At 37.6% G+C, this 13106-nt stretch overlaps 1 pseudogene; it reads left to right on the forward strand.

The window, feature by feature from the left end:
- Positions 1–9846, forward strand: part of LOC132657596 (craniofacial development protein 2-like) — a 163772-nt pseudogene extending 153926 nt beyond the window's left edge.
- Positions 9847–13106: the final 3260 nt, after the last annotated feature.

The raw sequence follows: 13106 nt of genomic DNA on the forward strand, positions 1-13106 counted from the left end.
TTGCTTTTTCCATGATCCAACAAATGTTGCCAATTTGATCTCTGGTTCCTCTGCCTCTTTGAAACCCAGCTTGCACATCTGGAAGTTCTCAGTTCATGTACTGCAGAAGCCTAGTTAAGGATTTTGAGCAAAACCAAGCTCGCATGTGAAATGAGTGTAATTGTGTAGTAGTTTGAACATTCTTTGGCATTACTTTTCTTCGGGATTGGAGTGAAAATTGATCTTTTCCAGTCCTGTGGACATTTCTGCATTTTCCAAATTTGCTGGCATGTTGAGTCCAGCACTTTCACAGCAATATCTTTAGGATTTGAAATAGCTCAAATGGAATTCCATCACCTCCACTATCTTTGTTTATAGCAATTCTTCTTAAGGCCCACTCGACTTCACACTCCAGGATGTCCATTTCTGGGTAAGTGATCACACTGTCATGGTTATCTGGTGTCATTAAGACCTTTCTTGTATAGGTCTATGCATTCTTACCTTCTCTTCTTGATCTCTTCTGCTTCTGTTAGGTTCTTATTTCTGTCCTTTATCATGCTCAACTTTGCATGAAAATTCCTTTGATATCTAATTTTCTTGAAGAGTTCTCTAGTCTTTCCCATTCGATTGTTTTCCTCGAATTTTTTTTTTTGCATTATTCATTTAGAAGACCTTCTTATTTCTCCTTGCTATTCTCTGAAACTCTGCATTTAGTTGGTTATATCTTTCTCTCACCTTTCTCTTCTTTCCTCGGTTATTTGTAAAGCCTCCTCAGACAACCACTTTGCCTTCTTGCATTTCTTTTTCTTTGGAGTTGTTTTGGCCACTGCCTCCTGTACAATGTTACAAACTTCTGTCAACAGTTCTTCAGACACTCTGTCTACCAGATCGAATCCCTCAAATCTACTTGTCACCTTCACTGCATAATCACAAGAGATTTGATTTAGGTCATACATGAATGGTCTAGTGGTTTTCCCTACTTTCTTCAATTTAAGTCTGAATTTAGCAGTAAGGAGTTCATGATCTGAGCCACAGTCAGCTCCAGGTCTTGTTTCTGCTGACTGTGCAGAGCTTCTCCATCTTTGGTTGCAAAGAGCATAATCAATCTGATTTTGGTATTGACTATCTGGTTATGTCCATGTGTAGAGTGGTCCCTTGGGTTGTTTGCTATGACCAGCATGTTCTTCTTGACAAAATTCTGTTAACCTTTTTCCTGTTTCGTTTTTGGACTTCCAGGCCAAGCTTGCCTGTTATTCTAGGTATCTCTTTACTTCCTACTTTTGCATTTCAATCCCCTATAATGAAAAGGATATCCTTTTTTGCTATTAGTTCGATGAGCTATTGTGGGTCTGCATAGAACTGGTCAACTTTAGTTTCTTTGGCCTCAGTTTTGGGGGCATAGACTTTGGATAATTGTGATGCTGAATGGTTTGCCTTGGAAATGAACTGAGAATATGTGTATGGTGGTTTAGTCAGCAAGTTGTGTGCCTGCCAGGCACCTCTGTCCATGGAATTAAGGGGCTCTTCCTGACTTAGGGAATGAGCCTAGGTCCCCTGCATTGCAGGCAGATTCTTTACTGTCTGAGCCACCAGGGAAGCCCAATGTGTTTATATAAAATAGCAATTATATGTTATGTATATTATTGCACTTTTTTGCTCAAGAATTAAGTTTTCACAAAAGTGTATTTGATTCATAACATAAAATAATAATATCCATTTTAAGATTTACATTCATACCTATGTGAGGGCAACCTCTGTATGATTTCTGATGGTAAGGGAGCTAAGAATGATAAAGAACAGATGATTTAATGACAATATTTAATGAAAGTAAAAGATTATATATTTCCATTGTTAATAAAATTTCCACAAAAATTAATGATTTAAACTTAAACAACATTTATAGATTATACATGGAATAACCAGTATTTTTAGTTAAATAAAATTAATGTATCATACATATGGCCAAGACCACTGATATACAATTACTTGCACACTATTTGTGCCATCTTGTGGGTGCAAGAATTTTAAATCAAGTCAACATAGAATGTTGTTGCAGGTATGGGGCATTATTAGCCTGAAGGTATCCAAAGAAACACATTATACCGCTATCTTTGCAAATTACATCCTTCAAGTTTGGACAATCCATTTAAAATTCAGTAATTCAATACCAACTCTTCCTCAATATGCATTTAAGCCATGTATTCCATTCATCTCTGAATGTCAAATACATAAAACCACAAATGCACTGTGTTCTATAATTATGAGAATGCAGCTCAGGTTGGTAATCAGCATTAACATTCTGGCTTCTGTAATATACACAAAGCCTGCCTTCAGAGCCAAATCATAGGCTCTGGCAGAGAGTATAAATTTCTTGAAAGTGTTTAGGGATAAAAGATACAACATTTCAAGATTAAAAGGAGAGAACAGTAAGAGAGCATTACGTAGAGAAGGCAACTATAAACATAAGTGAAAGTGAAGTCATGTCCAACTCTTTGCCACCCCGTGGGCTGTAGCTTACCAGGCTTCTCAGTCCATGGGATTCTCCAGGCAAGAATACCAGAGTGGGTTGCCATTTCCTTCTCCAGGGGATCTTCCCGATCCAGGGATCAAACCCAGGTCTCCCGCACTGGAGGCAGACGCTTTAACCTCTGAGCCACCAGGAAAGCCCTATAAACGTAAGAATAAATACAAAATCTTGCATTTGTTTTTAATTGACCTCTTTTTAAATGGTATTGTTTTCTTATCCTTACAGTGTTCTCTTATCAATAATCTTTGAAAAATATAAATTTATATGAGACAGTCCTTAGAGTGTTATTGTGTAATTACTATCAATAGTACCAATATCCCTGTAAGAAATTATATATACATGTATGTGTATATATATACACACACACATACACACATAGATGTATACATAGTTAAACTTCCTTGGAGAAAGAAATGGCAACCCACTTCAGTATTCCCACCTGGAGAATCCCATGGACAGAGGACCCTGGCAGGCTACAGTTCATGGGATGGCAAAGAGTCGGACATGACTTAGCAACTAAACCAGCACCATAGTTAAACTAATGATGAAGAGCAGCCCATTCATAAATTAGGAAAGCCATTCAAGAATTCAATGAGAGGCACTTTGAGCTGTGAAAGAGTGGAGAAATTTGGCAGCAGATAGAACTGGCTCTGACATTTACTGATTAGACAAGTGTGAGATGAATCTTTCAACTCTCTGAACCTTGGTTTCATCATTTGTAAAACATAGTAATAATCACAAGCTGAGAAAACACAGATGCTTCTCCAAATACATTTTCCCTCATTCCCATTTTAGGTTGATTTAACATACTAGGCAATCAATGACTGACTTTGATGACAGAGTTCTAGTGTCGCTTAGCCCTCCTAGATTAAAGCTCTATTTTAATAAAGGGAAGATACAACCCATTTTCCCACTTACTGTGATGGTCCACTAAGAAAGATGTGCTTGCTCCTGGTATAGGTGGTCACTGGTACTCCTAACAAATAAATTTTTATGAAATCTGAGTTTTTCCTATAGTTTCTGCTCAAATTAAACAGGAGCATATACAGCATATCTGGAAGCCCTCATACAATGCACTGGAGGTCTTAGTCCAGACGATAATTAACAGTTGTTTACAAACAAGGAAACTTAGAGTGACCTTAGACATCACTGGTGGTCTCTCAGCACTAAGACAAGATTGATTTCCTGTGTGAAAGGCCAAAGTTTAATAACTGATTGATTTTACAAGTAGATGCTAAGTTCTGTGACTCATTTCATCTACCTAAATCTACTTCCTATGTTGTAAAGCTATTATTGCTAATTAATCAGTTTGTTGGTATGAATGTTGAGGTTGAGGAAGATAGGGCAGAAAGAAATCATTGTATGATTATAACAGAAATGAAGACGGTTGGAATAAACCCAAGGAGACACAACTTTGCACTTAAAAAGCAATGTGAGGATATTGTGCTTGAGCAGTAGTATAACATATCCAATCAAGGCTTTCTTTTTATTAAACATGATACCTTAATGCTCAGTGAATCAACTAGAATCTTAAGACAACCAAATGATAATCTTCTGGGTAAATAACTTTCTATATCAATTCCTATTAGTCAAGACATCAGAAATTTAATTTTATAATAAATATTTCAAAAGAAGCATTTTAATCAGAGAATCTGGAGCAGCCTACTCCAGTTAACCTTTTTGCAGTTATGCTGTCCAAATGCTGAACAGTTTCAGTACTTTCACTTGGGAGTATGTTTTAGAGAAATATTGTCTTTCCATCTCCACATTATTATAGAGATTATAAAATCAGTGCATCACTGAATAGTAAGAGAACTGACCAGCTTACTGAAGGAGTGAAAAGTACAAGTGTTAGTCACCCAGCTGTGTCCAGCTCTTTGCAATCCTATGGACTGTAGCTCTCCAGGCTCCTCTATCCATGGAATTCTCCAGGCAAGAATACTGGAATGAGTAGCCATTCATTCCCTCCTCCAGGGTATAGAACCCAAGTCTCCTGCACTGTAGGCAGATGTTTTACCATCTGAGCCACCAGGGATAGACAGTTGCATTCTGAAAACCATAGACCAGGAAAGGCTTAACTTTAATCCTTAGAAAAACTGTAAACCATCAAATAGATGGATTTGCATTTACACAAGCAAAAGTTGAATAGAAGAAGCCATCATGGACTCAGGGAAAAAACAGAGCTAACTGGCAAGATTCCGGAGGCTAGGAAATCAGTGTAATTTCATGTTTCTCTGCGTTTGCACTTCAGCAAGTCACCCTACATATCACATGCAATCATGTAAGCCAAATGGAAACATATACGAGCTAAGTTGCTTCAGTTGTATCTAACTCTTTGCCACCCTATGGACTGTAGTACTCCAGGCTCCTCTGTCCATGGGATTCTCCAGGCAAGAATACTGGAGTGGGTTGCCATTCCCTCTCCAGGATATTTTCCTGACCCAAGGATTGAGCCCATGTCTCTCACATCTCCTGCACTGGCAAGTGGGTTCTTTACCACTAGCACCACCTGGGAAACCCCTGGAAATATATCAGTTCAATTCAGTTGCTCAGTCGTGTCCAACTCTTTGCGACCTCATGAATCACAGCATGCCAGGCCTCCCTGTCCATCACCATCTCCCGGAATTCACTCAAACTCACGTTCATCAAGTGGGTGAAGCCATCCAGCCATCTCATCCTCTGTTGTCCCCTTTTCCTCCTGCCCCCAATCCCTCGCAGCATCAGAGTCTTTCCCAATGAGTCAGCTCTTCTTCCAGTACTCCAAAGTACTGGAGTTTCAGCTTCAGCATCATTCCCTCCAAAAGAAATCCCAGGGCTGATCTCCTTCAGAATGGGCTGGTTGGATCTCCCTGCAATCCAAGGGACTCTCAAGAATCTTCTCCAACACCACAGTTCAAAAGCATCAATTCTTCTGTGCTCAGCTTTCTTCACAGTCCAAATCTCACATCCATACATGACCACTGGAAAAACCATAGCCTAGACTAAATGGACCTTTGTTAGCAAAGTAATGTCTCTGCTTTTCAATATTCTATCTAGGTTGGTCATAACTTTTCTTCCAAGGAGTAAGCATCTTTTGATTTCATGGCTGCAATCACCATCTGCAGTGATTTTGGAGCCCCAAAAAATAAAGTCTCACAATGTTTCCACTGTTTCCCCATCTATTTCCCATGAAGTGATGGGACCGGATGCCATGATCTTCATTCTCTGAGTATTGAGCTTTAAGCCAACATTTTCACTCTCTTTCACATTCATCAAGAGGCTTTTTAGTTCCTCTTCACTTTCTGCCATAAGGGTGGTGTCATCTGCATATCTGAGGTTATTGATATTTCTCCCGGCAATCTTGATTCCAGCTTGTGCTTCTTCCAGCCCAGTGTTTCTCATGATGTACTCTGCATAGAAGTTAAATAAGCAGGGTGACAATATACAGCCTTGATGTACTCCTTTTCCTATTTGGAACGAGTCTGTTGTTCCATGTCCAGTTCTAACTGTTGCTTCCTGACCTGCATATAGGTTTCTCAAGAGGCAGGTCAGGTGGTCTGTATTCCCATCTCTTTCAGAATTTTCCACAGTTTATTGTGATCCACACAGTCAAAGGCTTTGGCATAGTCAATAAAGCAGAAATAGATGTTTTCCTGGAGCTCTCTTGCTTTTTCCATGATCCAGCGGATGTTGGCAATTTGATCTCTGGTTCCTCTGCCTTTTCTAAAACAGCTTGAAATAACTCCAGAAAGAATGAAAGGATGAAGCCAAAGCAAAAAATATACACAGTTGTGGATGTGACTGATGATAGAAGCAAGGTCCGACGCTGTAAAGAGCAATATTGCATAGGAACCTTGAATGTTAGGCCCATCAATCAAGTCAAATTGGAAGTGGTCAAACAGGAGATGGCAAGAGTGAACGTTCTAGGAATCAGCGAACTAAAATGGACTGGAATGGGTGAATTTAACTCAGATGACCATTATATATACTACTGCGGGCAGGAATCCCTTAGAAGAAATGGAGTAGCCATCATGGTCAACAAAAGAGTCTGAAATGCCGTACTTGGATGCAGTCTCAAAAATGACAGAATGATCTCTGTTCATTTTCAAGGCAAACCATTCAATATCATGGTAATCCAAGCCTATGCCCCAACCAGCAATGCTGAAGAAGCTGAAGTTGATCGGTTCTATGAAGACCTACAAGACCTTTTAGAACTAACACCCAAAAAAGATGTCCTTTTCATTATAGGGGACTGGAATGCAAAAGTAGGAAGTCAAAAACACCTGGAGTAACAGGCAAATTTGGCCTTGGAGTATGGAATGAAGCAGGGCAAAGGTTAATAGAGTTTTGCCAAGAGAACACACTGGTCATAGCAAACACCCTCTTCCAACAACACGAGAGAAGACTCTACACATGGACATCACCAGATGGTCAATACCAAAATCAGATTGATTATATTCTTTGCAGCCAAAGATGGAGAAGCTCTACACAGTCAGCAAAAACAAGACCAGGAGCTGACTGTGGCTCAGATCATGAACTCCTTATTGCCAAATTCAGACTTAAATTGAAGAAAGTAGAGAAAACCACTAGACCATTCAGGTATGACCTAAATCAAATCCCTTATGATTATACAGTGGAAGTGAGAAATAGATTTCAGGGACTAGATCTGATAGGTAGAGTGCCTGATGAACTATGGAAATATATAGACTGCTTTAAATAAGTGGATTTAAAATTTTTAAGTGACCTGTGTATTTTCAATAATGGAGCTAGTGTTTCCAAATTATTTATATACAAAGTTTGTAAGTACTCTATTTTTATCTTCTTTAACATTTTTTAAATCAAGGTTTCAGATGACAATGAAGATTGAGATAAAATGTGTAGATTAAGCACATTCTTACAGCATAACTCTCAATGCAAAATTAGGATTAAATAACCCCGGGACTGCATGATTCTGATAGGTTCTTTATAACTAGATTTTAAATATCTTGGTCAGAGGAATCAAGGATCAAAATCATGATGAAACTGAGCTGGAAATAATTCAAACCATTTCACAGACGTGTCAAAGTGATTAGTCACATGAAAAGCCCCAGAAATGTTAGTTGTATACAAGTTGTGCATGAGCAAACAGTATAATTTGGATGTTCTAATATGCAGAAGTCTTCTACAGGAGAGTCCTATGGGAAGATCAGGATACCACACATTAAGAGTTAAGTCTAAAGTAATCAATTGCCCAGAAAAGGAACTTGGGATAAGGAGAGGTTTGTACATCACAGAAACAGCTGAGGAAATTTAGAATATTTAGCACAGGGAATTGAAGAATGATGGGAAATATGCTGATTATCTTCAAGTATTTAAAGAACTATTATATTTATGTGGAAATAGATGTTTTTGTCTTTTTGAGGGGGAGAGGCAGCTAGCAGAGAATACAAATAGAAAGATTTAGCTTGGTTCATTAGGAAGAACTTTATCTTAATTAGGACTGTCTAGCAATAGATTGGAGGCTTTGTATTAAGTAAGATCATTGTCTTTCAAGGACACTATAGACAGGATTCCATTATTTGGAGGGAAGTTAGGCTAGATATCTTCTAAGGTTCTTTCCAACACAATCTTTTACTCACTAGGATATATCGTATACATGGTCTATAAATTTTGTGCCTTGTGGCAGGATATAAGTTTTCCTGAAAAGAGGGGTGTCCATTCTGTAGGAGAAATGAAAGGGTTTCTTCAGTTTTCTTAAAACAATCATCTTTTCCTATGTACATAACCTAGGTTAGAACTAATTGCTTTATTATGTTGTGAAAACTAATTTTGCCCTAAATCTACTGAACTACCACATCCTCTGGAACACTAGGGATGAGTTTTTAGAAACTAGAATTCAAGCAGTAAGCACACTGTAATATCATTCTCAAAACTATGATTAATCCAGACTGAAACACTCCAATGATTAATGGAGTAACATTTTTATGGTGTGTGTTGTCTCCATGATATTTGCTATAAAACATCTAACATGCCACTGAAGGTTTCTAAGCTCTGTGGAATAGAAATAGATTGATAGCATCTTCAGTCTCTTGATAAAAGAAGGGCAACCTAAATGTAATTATTTCAAAAGTCTCTGGGGAAAACAGAGATATGTCTGAAATGGCACAGTATCTAAAATAAAGTCAGACATACCTGGGGAAAGCAATAGTGACTTCTCTTACAGTAATATTAACTTGTTCTTGTTTTTATTTCTGCATCTATGTCTTGATGTCTCTTCTCTTTTATTTGTGTATTGTTTTTTAGCTAAAAATAAAATTATAAAACTAGAGACAGGAAAGGGAGGGAGAAAAGAAGAGCGCAATGAGGGGATTAAACCATGCTTACTCTCAAATTTCATGTTATAATATCTACCAAGTTTGAACAGATGCCTTTATGTTATACAGGGCTCTTCTATGTATCAAAGAAAATAAATATTAACTTTTAGCTGAAATTATTATGATTCATATTGTATGTTCTTAGTTATTTTCAATATATTTTCCATATGATGCTAAATGTATAATAAATATAGATTCATTTAAGTGTGATTAAAAACCAAGCCAATCACTGATAACTTAGAAGTTCTGTGAATTTATATCCCTTGACACTTTTAATGTGATCTATTAATGCTTAACTTTCAAAAGGATTATTTCTGGAATATCTGCCCCAATATTTTGTTTAGTGTACTATCATAACAATTTACTTTGTCTTACAAAATTTTGACAATATATGATGATAAAATAGCAATTCATTCATAAGGTTTTATTCCATGATTGCACAAAATATTCATTTCTAAAGTTGAAATATGTTTCTCTAGATGTTCTTTATTCTTCAAAGAAAGTGTGACCCATTCAGAATATTTATCTGATTCATGTTTTATCCCGTGAAGTACACTGATGGGATGATCTCTATTCTTCAACTTCTGTCTACCACTCTGTAGACAATTTCTTGAGCTTTTAACACTTACAGAACTTATTTCCTAGAATTAGAGATTGGCATTGCTAAACACCCAGTGAATGATGGAAATCATCTTGACATCTCCCTCTCCTTCACCAGGTCTAAAACTTTTGTGATGAACAAATATTCATGCTATCTTCTGAAAATCTTTTTAAATCTGTCTCTTTCCATCCACACAGGCCAGCGCAGCCCTGACTCTCAACATTTCTCACTAAGATTATAAACCTATTCCTCTAACTGGGTTTCTTGCTTCCAGCTATTTCCTGCTCCTTCAAAGGCTTTACAAATCCAATAGAGCTGTCAGAGTGTTTCTCTTTAAAGAGAAAGTCCCTGTTTACAAATCCTCCATAGGGTTCTACAAACTTCTGGATAAAATTCAAACACCTTAAAAAAAAATATCAAAGCTATTTCATAATCCAATTGCTGTGTACTTCTGTTGCCAAAACTCAGTTTCTGTACACAGGTGCCAGATTAAATCTCAGACACAGAGTGTTGGGTGAAACAGAAATAGCTTTTAAACTTTTCCAGGCAAAGGGGCCCACAGTAAGCTAATGCCCTCAAGTCTGTGTGTCTCACCCTGGAGCTGGGAACAAGAAGCTTTATAGCAACGGTTCAAAGAGCAAAGCATGATCAGCTTGTGGACATTCTTCTGATTGGTTGGTGGTGAGATAATTGGGAGTCAGCATCATCCACCTTCTGGTTCCAACCACTTTAGGGCCTATGTTCTTGCCGTCAGCAGCTTTCATCATGGGGGGTCTGCATTTTGTAGAAACAATTTAGGAATGTGGTCAGGCCTTGATCACTATCTTTTAAGAACTGTCTTTAGCGTTCTGCTATATAATCTGAGAGTAAGTGGCAGATTTATGGTCTGAATTGTTACTAGTTCCCCAGCCCAACAGCTATTCTTTGTTTCTCCATCTTCACATTTCCCAATCACCAACTCTTTAAAAATAATAATAATAATGTTACTTATTTGTTTCTTTTGGCTACACTGGGTCTTCATTGCTTTGCATGGGCTTTCTCTAGTTGCAAGCAGGGCTATTCATTGCAGCGGCAGGCTTCTCATCAAGGTGGCTTCTCTTGTTGCAGAGCATGGTCTCTAGGCACATGATCTTCAGTGGTTGCAGCGCGTGGGCTTAGTAGTTGTGGGTCCCAGGCTCTAGGGCTGGGGCTCAATAGTTGTAGTGCACAGGCTTCGTGGCTCGGGGCATGTGGAATCTTCCCAGACCAGAGATCAAACTTGTGTTCCCAGCATTGGCAGGTGGATTCTGATCCACTGCGCTATCAGAGAAGTCCCCATCATTAACCCTTGAGTCAACCTTTTCTTCAAAACCCAAGGACACAGTTTCACTTCCTCAATCTATTGTCTTATCACTTTTCCACACGGTGCTGTGCTCAGCATACAAATCTGCAGTTAATATCATCCATTCTCACTCCGTTTTGACATGAACAATGATTCTTTGTTTTCTTGAACTGTCATATCACTCCACCAACCTTTCTTATACCTTGTGTAGTGGGAGAACAGGATTGTGGAAGACTGGGGCTTAGCTAAAAGCTTCAGACTGAGTATGGAAGAACAGAATGGGAAATAACATATAGTGGAAAAGTATTTAGATTTGCTGATCTGATCAGATCAGCTGATGCTAAAAGCTTCAGATCAGCTAAAAGCTTCAGACTGAGAATGGAAGAACAGAATGGGAAATAACATATAATGGAAGAGTATTCAGATTTGCTGATGCTGATCAGATTTGCTGCCTCATCTCTGGCCACATACACACCTATCCCACACTCAACCCATTTATCTCTAGACCTCAACAAATACCTCTTACTAGAATGCACGATAGAACCTTGAAATAAGCTTAACAGCATGAGTTCAGAAAGATTACATATGACAAATATATTCTTTACTTCATAAGGGACTTTAAAATGTGGAATTTTGGTCCATTCTTTAATAATTGATCTAAATCCATGTATCTCAAGCCATCTACCTTGTCCTCAAAAGTGTGGGCCTTAGAAATAATATGAAAGTGAGCACTGAAAAGGCCTTTTCATGTGATAAAAAATGATAATGTGTTTTTAGATAAAGAAACAAAATGAGAGAACTTGTCAGTATCTCTCATTGTCCTTGTTACCATTATCAGTTACTTCTGTCAGCACAATATGCTGAGCACTAAAAAGAAGGCAAAACCATTGTCCTATGTGAGAATTTTTTTTTTTTTTAGTTTTTTTTTTGAAATACAGGCACAGAAATCAACTTATCATGTTTGCCCACACTTTCTGCCCTGGAAGTTAGGCATATTTATTAGCTACAATATAGCATTTTAAGCTGGCATTTGGATCATTTCAATAACTAATGTTTGTTTTATCAACAATGGTTTAATTTGACATGCTGCATAACGAATCTACAATAACAGTGCCATGTTTGATGGATAAATGCCTAGGAAAAAAATTCAAATTGGCTAATAAATAAAATTGAATTTCGAGACCGCATTTATTTTAAGGAAACTTGTCATGGGTTATTAACTGTACTCAATAATAGCTTGTTTATGTCTGTGCATAAATAATTTGAAACAAATCGGGGTGACATAGTTAGAAACTGTCATACTTCACTTACTGCTGATTTTCTGAGCTCCTCACCACCTGACCCGCTAATTTTCAGAAATAATTTCTACTTGTTAACAAGATTCTGAACAAAATTTAACTAAATTTCCATACATTTAACATAAATCTGTTTTTTAAACATTCAGAATTTCTACCAATATGGAGTTAACCTAAAATTCTGACTGTAGATAGTTGTTTCTTTGATTTCTCCACATATTACAATTAACTCAGAGTTTGTTGTTTTTTTGTTGTTTTGTTTTTTTAAGGCTGATGCCTTGTTTCTCAATCCTAGAGATTCTGAATCAGTTGGTCTAGGGTCACATTTTGCTTTTAAAAAATCAGTTGAAGTTTTTTATTTTGTTTTAAACTTCTTAAGCATATGTGGAAAGCCAAGATTGAGAACTCCAGCTGTAACACAGAGTTCTGGTTACTTAGCTCGTCAGTGAGATCAGGTTGTTTAATACTAAAAATTGTCCCATTTAAGTTTTGGGACTGCCTTTTGAACTTGCAGTCCTAGGTGCCCAGGGAATATCCAAGACAGCCTTTGTTCTCAATGAATTTACGTAAGGGCATCCAAATGACAATATAGAAAGGCAAAGTAAGATATTGTTGCAAGAGAGGTGTAAAACAAAGGCTTTGTGAGATCTTCTCTGTGATGGACAAGGACCAAAAAAAAAATTTTTTTTTGGAGTAGGTAGAATGCAATCAACCTTGTCAATAAATGTGGATGCATGCTTTAACCTTGTTATTGCCTTTGATATCTCATAATCTTCTAATAATTAACTAAACCAAACATTTTTACTTTACTAACAGTGAGAAAGGGAGAAAGTGAAGTTGCTCAGTCGTGTCCGACTCTTTGCCCCGTGGCCTGTAGCCCACCAGGCTCTTCAGTCCATGGAATTTTCCAGGCAAGATTACTGGAGTGGGTTGCCATTTCCTTCTCCAGTAAAAACAATCTAATGTATTTGCATTTTTCTTTGTAGTATGGAAACAGGTTTATATATGTTGCCATTTTTGAGACTTACAACATATGGGCTATACAATTCAG

This window comes from Ovis aries, chromosome 1 (genome assembly GCF_016772045.2).
Source record: "Ovis aries strain OAR_USU_Benz2616 breed Rambouillet chromosome 1, ARS-UI_Ramb_v3.0, whole genome shotgun sequence".
In the NCBI taxonomy this organism is placed as follows: Eukaryota; Metazoa; Chordata; class Mammalia; order Artiodactyla; family Bovidae; genus Ovis; species Ovis aries.